Below are 9,462 nucleotides of genomic sequence, written 5' to 3'. Positions count from 1 at the left end.
TCCACCCGCCCGGATTGGAGCTCCCGGGGCTGGGGCGGTGGGCTTTCGCACTGTCCCCGCACCCGCCACCCGGTTGCCGCTGCCGGCCGGCCCCTGGTGACCATCTCCGTCAGGCCCCGCTGCCTCGCAGGACCCAGCTAAGTTAGGCCTAAAGCTCCGTGGACTTCAAATGTCTTTGCTTGTTTATTTCTAAAAGAATTTTGGAAAACTGCATTTCTCATACACTTTTAAGATGACATCTAAAATTTTTCAGCCTAAGTTTAAATAGTAGAGGATATAATTGTTATTAAAATTTGACATTTGTAGCAGGCAGCTTCTAAGATGGCTCCCACGATCCCATGTCCTGGTATTCACGGCCTGTTGTGTCTCCCTCCCTTTGAGTGAGGGCTGGGCCTAGTGACTTGTTTCCAACAGTAGAATATGAATAGAATAAGACAAAAATGGTGGGACGTCGCTTACAAGATTAGGCTACAAAAAGACCACGACCTTTGGTCGCTCAGCCTCTGTCTGGGTTGCTGTGAGCTGCCCGGTGGAGGCGCCCAAGTGGGGAGGAACAGCCAGTCAGAAATTGAGATCGTCATTTCACAGTTAGAATTATTAGCACATAATTGATCAGAATAATGTAAATATGATACACATTTTGATAAGTAATTATTAAATATAACAAACTGTTATTTGGAATTCATTTTTTCTGAGATGAATGATTTTTCCCTCTTAATTAGTGCCTGTATCTGGGGACAAATACTACTTATTCATAGAATGAGTCAGTACTCAGCGTTTAAAATATTTTAGATGTAGGCCTCGAAAAACCTCGTTTACATGAATAATTGTGACACTAGTTTTGTCATAACCATGTTACTCAATTCTTTGACCTCTTTCTGAGTTATATGCCAAAAATCACGTAGCCATCTGTCACCAAATATTTTTAATGGTTTGGCAGCTGAAAACTTGAGTCTTCCACAATTTTGGGAACGCAATATCTGGAACCCACCTGACTTGAAAATAGGCTTCTTCAAAAGCCTATTAGACACCAGTATTTGGGGTTGTTCCTCTATTTAGCGCCTAGGGGCTTTTTATGCCTCAGGGCTGTTGAGAGGCCTGCCTTTCTTTTGAAAGAGAGAAGGGCGAATGTGAACAAGAGGTGGAAAGGAGAAGACCCTTTACCCACACCTGACCCCTTGACAGCTGGCACCTTCCCAGGCAGGTAAGTTCTTGAAAGAGGACACAGGGATGTTGAAGTTCTGGAAATCCGTTCCCTTTAAGCTGGGATCAGCAAACTTTCTATAAAGGGTCCGATCAATCGTCAGTATTTTAGGCTTTGCCAGCCATACAGCCTCTGTCGCAACTATTTAACTCTTCCCGTGTAGCACAAATCTGCCACAGACGATAAGTAAACCAAGGAGTATGGCTGTGTTCCAATAAAACTTTATTTATGGACACTTACATTTGAATTTCATATAATTTTCACATGTCCCAAAATATTATTCTTCTTTTGATATTTTCACACAACCATTTAAAAATGTAAAAATCATCTTAGCTCCTAGCTGGTAAAAAAACACAGGCCGCAGGCCAGATTTCAGCCACAGGCCCTAGTTTGTTGACCCCTGCCCTAAAGTATCCATGTAGTGTGCTTCTTGGAAAGTCTTCATGTAACCTCAGAGGAATGTGTTTGAAATTGCCATTTAGTTTGAAATTGCCATCCTAGTTCTCAAGCCTGGCTATGTATTAGAATTGCATGGGGTACTTTAAAAAGTACCAATGCCCAGCCTCACCCTCTCCTTACTGATTCAGTTGGTCTCAGGTGGGGTCCCAGTAGAGGTATTTTTTTAAGTTTCCCAGGTGATTCTAATATGCAGCCTGACTTTGGACCACTGTTCTAATTGCCATAGGCTCTACACAGGTCTCAGGGCACGATGCTGCTTTGTGCTACAGTTACTGTATTTTATCCAGTTGAAAACATCACTACTGTAAGATAAGGTCCAATTTTAAAGATTTTAGAATGTAAAGAAATGGGTGTCTTTGATTGAATGAAATATGGTCTTGCCTTCCCTACAAGACTGGTCCTCCATAGTGGCAAGGATCCTAGCTTCCTCACCACTGTGTTCTACTCACCCTTCAGTGCTTAGCTGGGTAGGAGGTGTTGAGGACATACTTGTGTTACCATACACGAACACAGGTTCTTTTACCTGCCACAGGAGAGGGGCCAAAAATAAAAAACTGGAATGCCAGGCTTATGGCAAGGAAAGGGGCTTTTATTATTGAAAGGCAGCCAGACGAAGAGATGGGAGCTAAAATTCAGATTCCCCTCCTGGAAGGGAAAAAGGTAGGGGTTTTTATTTGGGGTTTTAGGTAGGGGAGGGGGAGCCTGTGGCCTTGCTGGTTGGCGCCTTCCCACCAGCCTGTGTTTGGCCTTGTGAGGCTACTTGCAGGGAGGGGGATGGTGAGACAAGAATCTGCAGGTGGGTGTCCTTGGTTGTCTGCCTCGGTGGTGGAGGGTGGATCTGGCACCAGGAAGCGGAGTTGGGGTCTGGGAGCTTCAGTTTCTTGATATTCTCTGGACATCAGTTTCCCTGTAATAAACTTCAAGGATGGTAATGAGCCAAAACTTGAGTGTGAGCCTAGCATGAGGCCACCCAGGCTTTAACAATTTGTATCTTCTATTTGCCTTGTGAAGCTCAGGGATACAAAGGTTAAAGAAATGGATATTTACATATGAATGTAACTTAAGGAAGTAGGGAAAGGGATGGGTGCTTTTGGTTTTAACCCCATATAAGCTGGGTTTAATGTAGGGGAACCAATATCAGGGCCAGTATCACTTACTGAGTGCTCATTACCATTGGGCTGCTTGGTTTATTGCATGCTTTCTGGATTCTTACTTTTCTCTTCCCTTCTTCTCTGCCCTGACAGAGCCTCATCCTGCAATATAGTAGATGCTCAATAAACATTTGTGGATTCATTGACTGATTATGAGAGGAGCAGTAGGCTGGTATTAAGAATTGGAGTCTGGTAGAAGTTGGAGAACTTGGTGGCGTCTTTGGCTGTGGAAAAAGGGGGATGGCCACTGCTTCTGTTCCTGGACAGTGGGAGAGGGGACAGAGTATCCTTTGCCATGAGGAATATGGGATTAGAGTCAGGAGATAAGGAAATAGCCTCTGATTGACTGATATTTGTCTCCCCATTGTCTGAAATCATGTGTTTGCTTATTTGACATTACCTGCCCACCCCCTCCTCTGCTAGTGTATAATCTCGATGAAGGAAGGAACTGGGAGTCGTTTTCCACTATATTCCTAGTGCCTAGAACAGCACCTGTCTCGTAGCAGACAATCAATAAATATGTTTTGAATAAATGTGTCAACTGAGGTTTGCTAAAGCTGGAGAGAGTTTCTATGTATGGAATAATTATTTACAATAATTGATATTTTAATTACTATTCACTTACATTAAGCTGCAAAATTTGTTTTTTATTATTATTATTTTTTAAAGTCAATAAATTTTTATTTAAGTAATTTCACATGTTGTGATTCCTTCCACTGCCAGTCCCCTTAGTTCCTCCAAAGTTTTGAGTCTTCAAGATAGCCCTTTTAAAGAGAAATTTTGCTCAATCCACGGTTGTCATGTCAGTCAGTTCATGATTCTTTTAGTTGGGCTTCTTTGATTTCCACTTGAATGTGAACATTCTTTAAAAATTCCCCAGATGTTTAGGGTCAGAGTCGATGGATCTGCCTGGTTCTCAATATTAGACAACCTCTAAACATGAGTTACGTTCAAATCATATTCACTCCTAAGCTATCACACTCTAGAATAGTACAGATCTTGGGATATGCCAAAACCTAAAGCATAAGACATAAGTCCAGACGTGTTTTCAAGATAAAAACCTAACAAAAAAAGAAGCCATCTTTGTTTCATGTCAATGTTAAAATTGGAATACTAAATCAATATAGCCAAGATTTGCCTTATATCCTATGCTTTTTAGTTGTCAGTCAGTTCCCCAGCCCCCATCACTTTATTCTGCTTTAGGTATGTTCCTTCTTATCTGTATCAAAACTCATACTGAACAATGAGCTCTGGGTTGCAAAAGAGGATTTATTTTTTGCACCTGTCTATAAGTCTTTGTCCACAAGTTAAACAAACACAAACACAAGTGCTAAGCTGCAAAATTTAAATCCTGTTTTTCTCAAAATTTTAAATTCACTTACAAATCTTGATAGTCCAATTGTTAATCTAGTGATATTTATATAAAATAAGAATAATTGCTTTTACTTGTTCTTTGATTCTTGTGCAGTTAACTCATAAATTTAAGATTAAATCATCTTTAAACATTTAACACCACTTAAAACTTGATTAGTTAAATTTCCTTAGACAGTTCAAACCACATCACGAATTTTATATGTCTGCTTCTCTCAAACACTTCAAATGCTGACCAGGTAAATCTAACAAGCAAAATATTTCTAAGCGTTTGTCACACTTACAGGTCTAATAAACTACACTGTTACCCAGCTATAGCTGGTTATTGCAGCCGTGGTCCCTGCCTGTCCACACCTCCTTGAGTGATCCTGTCTCACACTGACAGAGATTGGTCACTGGAGTTGCTTTGGCCAACAGGACAATAGCAAATGTGACCCTCTGGGAGTTGCTCGCTCTTACTATGTTTGGAACCCTTAAACTCCCAGGATTAGCTGGGGCTAATCTACTGGAGGATGAGTGACCACGTGGAGCAGAGACAAGCCATCCCAGTTGAGGCCCCCCGGACCCATCCACCTTCTAACTACCCACATGGACCTTTCAGCCAGACCCTTTAGCACTAGCTGGAACCAGGCCAGACCAGAAGAAGCTGATCAATTGACCCACAGAATGGAAAGAAATAAGAGAAAACTTGAACCACTAAGTTTAGGGTGTTTTTTTATGTAGAAGAAGCAAACTGATACACAGACTGAAATCCTTATTGTAATGGGCCTTTTCAGGCCAAAGTTTTCTCCTTGAAACCTGGCCCATCCATCCATTTTATAACAGAATCTCTTTCACAACTTTTCTTCCTGATTTGAATTGATAAGGTAATGAACCCTTTATCCAGATTGTAACTAATTACTTCACCACTTGATTGGATTCCACACTCTTCTGATATTTCACTTTCTTTTATCAACTCTCATTTGAAAATCATTTCTAGATATCTCCCCCATGGTCATTGGGCCAATTACCCTTGTAATTATAAATTTTGATCTTTTTAAACAAAGAAATGTATTTAATACTTTCTTGACATAATAATGCAATGCAATACAATTAATATTAATACTAAGGTAATAACAGAGAATAACGTGATCATCATTAATATATCCTGCAAAATCATCCTTTTCATGAGTTGAAATTTTCTTCTAGTACACGTTATGTTTTTATCCCTTCTGGAATACTGTTATAGGCAGATAATTTTTCTCAGATTTGTTCCAATGAAATATAATGATTATTTCCTTTTTATTGTTGAAATTGTAGTGTCTCAGCCAGTGGAAGATCCTTTAAGCTTGCTCTTCTCAGTGCCATTCCAGATGGTCTGAAAGCATCTTGCTTCCTGGGAATAAGATATTTTAGGCAACAAGGTATGGAATTAGCTACTTTTCACCAAGCTTTGGTTCTTTTAGTGATGTATTAGAAATCCCATTTAGGGATCTAGGGGTGCATATCAAATTGTTCCATGAGTCTGAAATGGGTGATTTTGCTGTGGGTCAGTTTTAGTGATAGAGCTAGAAAAGTTATACTTTTAAAAGGTAAAGCGTTCCCAATGATGTTCCAATATAATTCCCACTTAACCTAATCCTTACATGTTGTTCTGATATAAAAATATTTTTAAATTATTTTATTTGCAATATATCTAAGTTCAGTACAACATTCCCAACTAAATTCAGCAGAAGTGGGAGTTCCAAGTTGCTAAACATATCAGTCACATTTTATGGGACAGATTGGAAGGTGGAGAAATATAACCTAAGGGGAGAATTCCATCAAATTCTAGAAATGATTATTGCCTGGGAGGCAAATAAACAGATGTATGGGGCTTTCTTGCCTAAACCACTTATCTTCTCAGCATAGGGGCTTTCTAGAATCCTGATCATCAGAATGTGGCTGAGGGATGTCAGCACCATTCTTCTCGGAGATATGTGCTTAGCAGGGATGGAAATTGCTGCTTTTCTATTTCTGTTTCTAAGAGGAATTAGAATTAGAGCCAGAGAGAGCTATTGGAGGAAAAAAAAAAAAGCATCCAGTCCAGGGGTTGTTAAGCTAAAGTTCATGGATAGGCTCTAGGAAGTCTGTAAACAGCTGGACATAATTTGCAAAATATTTATGTGTGAATGTGCTTTTCCCTGGAGAGAGAGTTCATAAATTTCATCAGATTCTTGAAGGAGTTTTGGTATTAACAGAACCATACCAAACCACCACCACCAGCACAGCAAAACCACAACACTGATTTAGTCTAATCTTTCCACTTAATGAAAAGTAAACTGAGGCTCTGTTGGAGTAAATCACTTGCCTGAGGTCACACAGTTAGTCAGTGGCAGGGCCCAGGGTAGAGAGAGAGCCGGGTGGTAGGCTTGGTAAAGAAGTTAGAAGTTCTGAACTCTTAGACTGGGGTTCTTCCTCTTACTGAAGCCAGAGTAGGGAATCATTACATCCAGGAATAATTATTAAATTTATATTTTAAAAAAAGGGAACATTGAGATTTGAAGGAAGAGAGGGAAGGGATGTAGATAATGGAACAGAAATAATGTTGGGAGAAATTGAGCAAGATGAGTCAAAAGAATCAGAGGCTGAAAACAGAAGTGATGCCTGTTTGTGAGAGAGAGAGAAAGATGTAGTGACAGGTATAGAACTACGTGCAAGTGCTCGTCAATAACATGGCTAGAGAATGGTGGTCATTGAGAAGGAAGTAAAATGTAAAAATATTTGAGCCAGCCCTGGTGGCCTAGTGGTTAAAGTTCAGTGCGCTCTGCTTTGGCAGCCCGGGTTCAGTTCCCAGGCATGGAACCACACACTCATCTGTCAGTAGCCATGCTGGGGCGGTGGCTCACATAGAAGGACTTACAACTAGAATATACAACTATGTACTGGGGCTTTGGGAAGAGAAAAAAAAGGAGGAAGATTGGCAACAGATGTTAGCTCAGAGCAAATTTTTCCCAGCAAAAAAAATTTCCTTAAAAACAAAACAAAAACCTCATCTTTAAAAAGAAAGTGTAGGGGCCGGCCCCATGGCTTAGCGGTTAAGTGCACGCGCTCCGCTACTGGCGGCCCAGGTTCAGATCCCAGGCGCGCCCCGACGCACTGCTTGTCCAGCCATACTGAGGCCGCGTCCCACATACAGCAACTAGAAGGATGAGCAACTATGACGTACAACTATCTACTGGGGCTTTGGGGAGAAAAAGGGAAAAAAAAAAGGAGGAGGATTGGCAACAGATGTTAGCTCAGGGCCGGTCTTCCTCAGCAAAAAGAGGAGGATTGGCATGGATGTTAGCTCAGGGCTGATCTTCCTCACAAAAAAACAAAAAAAAAAAAGAAAGTGTAAAAACATTTGCAGAATATTTCTCAATCAAAATCTCACCAGGCTTTTTCATAGGAATTACCAAACTCTAAAATCGCCAAGATTCTAAATTTTTTTTTTGAGGAAAAGTGAACCTCTACCACTACCTCACACCATACACAAAAGTTAATTCAAGATGGATCATAGATCTGAACATAAAAGCTAACACTTTAAAACATCTAGAAGAAAATATAGGAGAATATCTTTGTAACTTTGGCATAGATAAAGGTTTCTTAGGACATAGAAAGTAAAAACCATAAAAGAATAAATGATAAATTAAACTTAATAAAAATTAAAAACTTCTGTTCATCAAATGCCCTGTTAAGAAAGAAGAGAAGACACAGGGAAAAAATGTTTTGTAAGACATATATCTGACAAAGAACTGATATTTAGAATATTTAAAGAACTGCTTAACTCAATAGTAAGAAGACAACTCAATTTTTAAAAATAGACAAAACATTTCAATAGACACTTCACAAGCTAATATATATGAATAGCTAATAAGTGCAAAAAAGATGTTTAACATCATTATTCATTAGAGAAATGCAAATTAAAACCACAATAAAAAACCACTACACATCTACCAGAATGGCTAAAATTAAGAACACTGACAACACGAAATGTTGGCAAGGATTTGGAACAACCAGAACGTTCATACTTTGTTGGTGGGAATGTAAAATTATGTAGTGATTTTGGAAAAAAGGTGTAGCAGTTTCCTAGAAAACTAGACATATATCTGCCTTGTAACATAGCTATTCCATTCTTAGATGTTTACTCAAGAGAAATAAAAAACTTATGTCCACAAAAAGACTTGTATAAAAATGTTCATAGATGCTTTATTTATAATAGCCCCAAGCTAAAAACAGTCCAGGTAGACATCAATAGGAGAATGGATAAATGGTGGTGATGTTAGACACAATAGCATGATTGAGTCTCAAAAATGCTATGTTGGTAAAAGAAGCCTTACCCAAAAGACTGCATACTTTATGATTCCAATTTATAAAGCTGGATAGTTGAATAGCAGGCAAAACTAATTTATGGTGGCAAAAAAAATCAGACCAGTGGTTGCGTCTAGGGGATAGGGATCCAGGACTGACTGGAAGGGAGTATGAATAGAATGGCCAGACAAAATACAGGATGCCCAGTTAAATTTTTAATTTCAGATAAACAATAATTTTTTAGGGCAAGTATTTCTCATGCAATAGTAGGGGCATACTTATACTAAGAAATTACCCATTCTTTTTTTTTTTTTTGAGTGCATTTACTCATTCAATAACTGTTTACTGAGCACATTTTTTTTTTTTGAGGAAGATTAGCCCTGAGCTAACATCGTTGCCAATCCTCCTCTTTTTGCTGAGGAAGACTGGCCCTGAGCTAACGTCTGTGCCCATCCTCCTCTATTTTGTGTGGGATGCCGCCGCAGCAGGGCTTGATGAGTGGTGCGTGTGTCTGTGCCCAGACTCTGAACCTGCAAACCCCAGGCTGCTACAGTGGAGCGCGCGCACTTAACCACTGCGCCACTGGGCTGGCCTCAGAAATTATCCATTCTTTATCTGAAATTCAAATTTAACTGGGCATCCTATTATTTTTCCTTCTAAATCTGGCAACCCTAGACATGAGGGAACTTTTTAGAGTAATGGTAATGTTTTTATATTTTATAGAAGTTTAGCTTACATGGGTGTATATGTTTGTCAAAACTCATCTAAAGGCACATTCAAAATTTGTGTATTTAATTGTTTGTAAATTTTATCTAAAAACTCTATGAACAAATATTGAACTCTAGTTGATGCTATGCATGCTGAAGGGCTAAATGTATTGATGTCTGCAACTTTGTAAAGCATAAATAAGGTGGATTGATGGATGGATAGAGGAATGGATAAAAGGACAGATATGTGATAAAGCAA

At 39.4% G+C, this 9,462-nt stretch overlaps 1 non-coding gene across 1 annotated transcript; it reads right to left on the bottom strand.

The window, feature by feature from the left end:
* Positions 1-4,018: 4,018 nt before the first annotated feature.
* Positions 4,019-4,146, bottom strand: LOC131416595 (small nucleolar RNA SNORA40). The gene has a single exon (XR_009222614.1). It is a non-coding gene; the product is annotated as a small nucleolar RNA SNORA40 (small nucleolar RNA).
* Positions 4,147-9,462: the final 5,316 nt, after the last annotated feature.

The sequence above is a fragment of the Diceros bicornis genome, chromosome 17, assembly GCF_020826845.1.
Source record: "Diceros bicornis minor isolate mBicDic1 chromosome 17, mDicBic1.mat.cur, whole genome shotgun sequence".
NCBI lineage: Eukaryota > Metazoa > Chordata > Mammalia > Perissodactyla > Rhinocerotidae > Diceros > Diceros bicornis.
The sequence above is the reverse complement of the archived record's forward strand: the minus strand, read 5'-3'. Positions and strand labels throughout refer to the sequence as shown.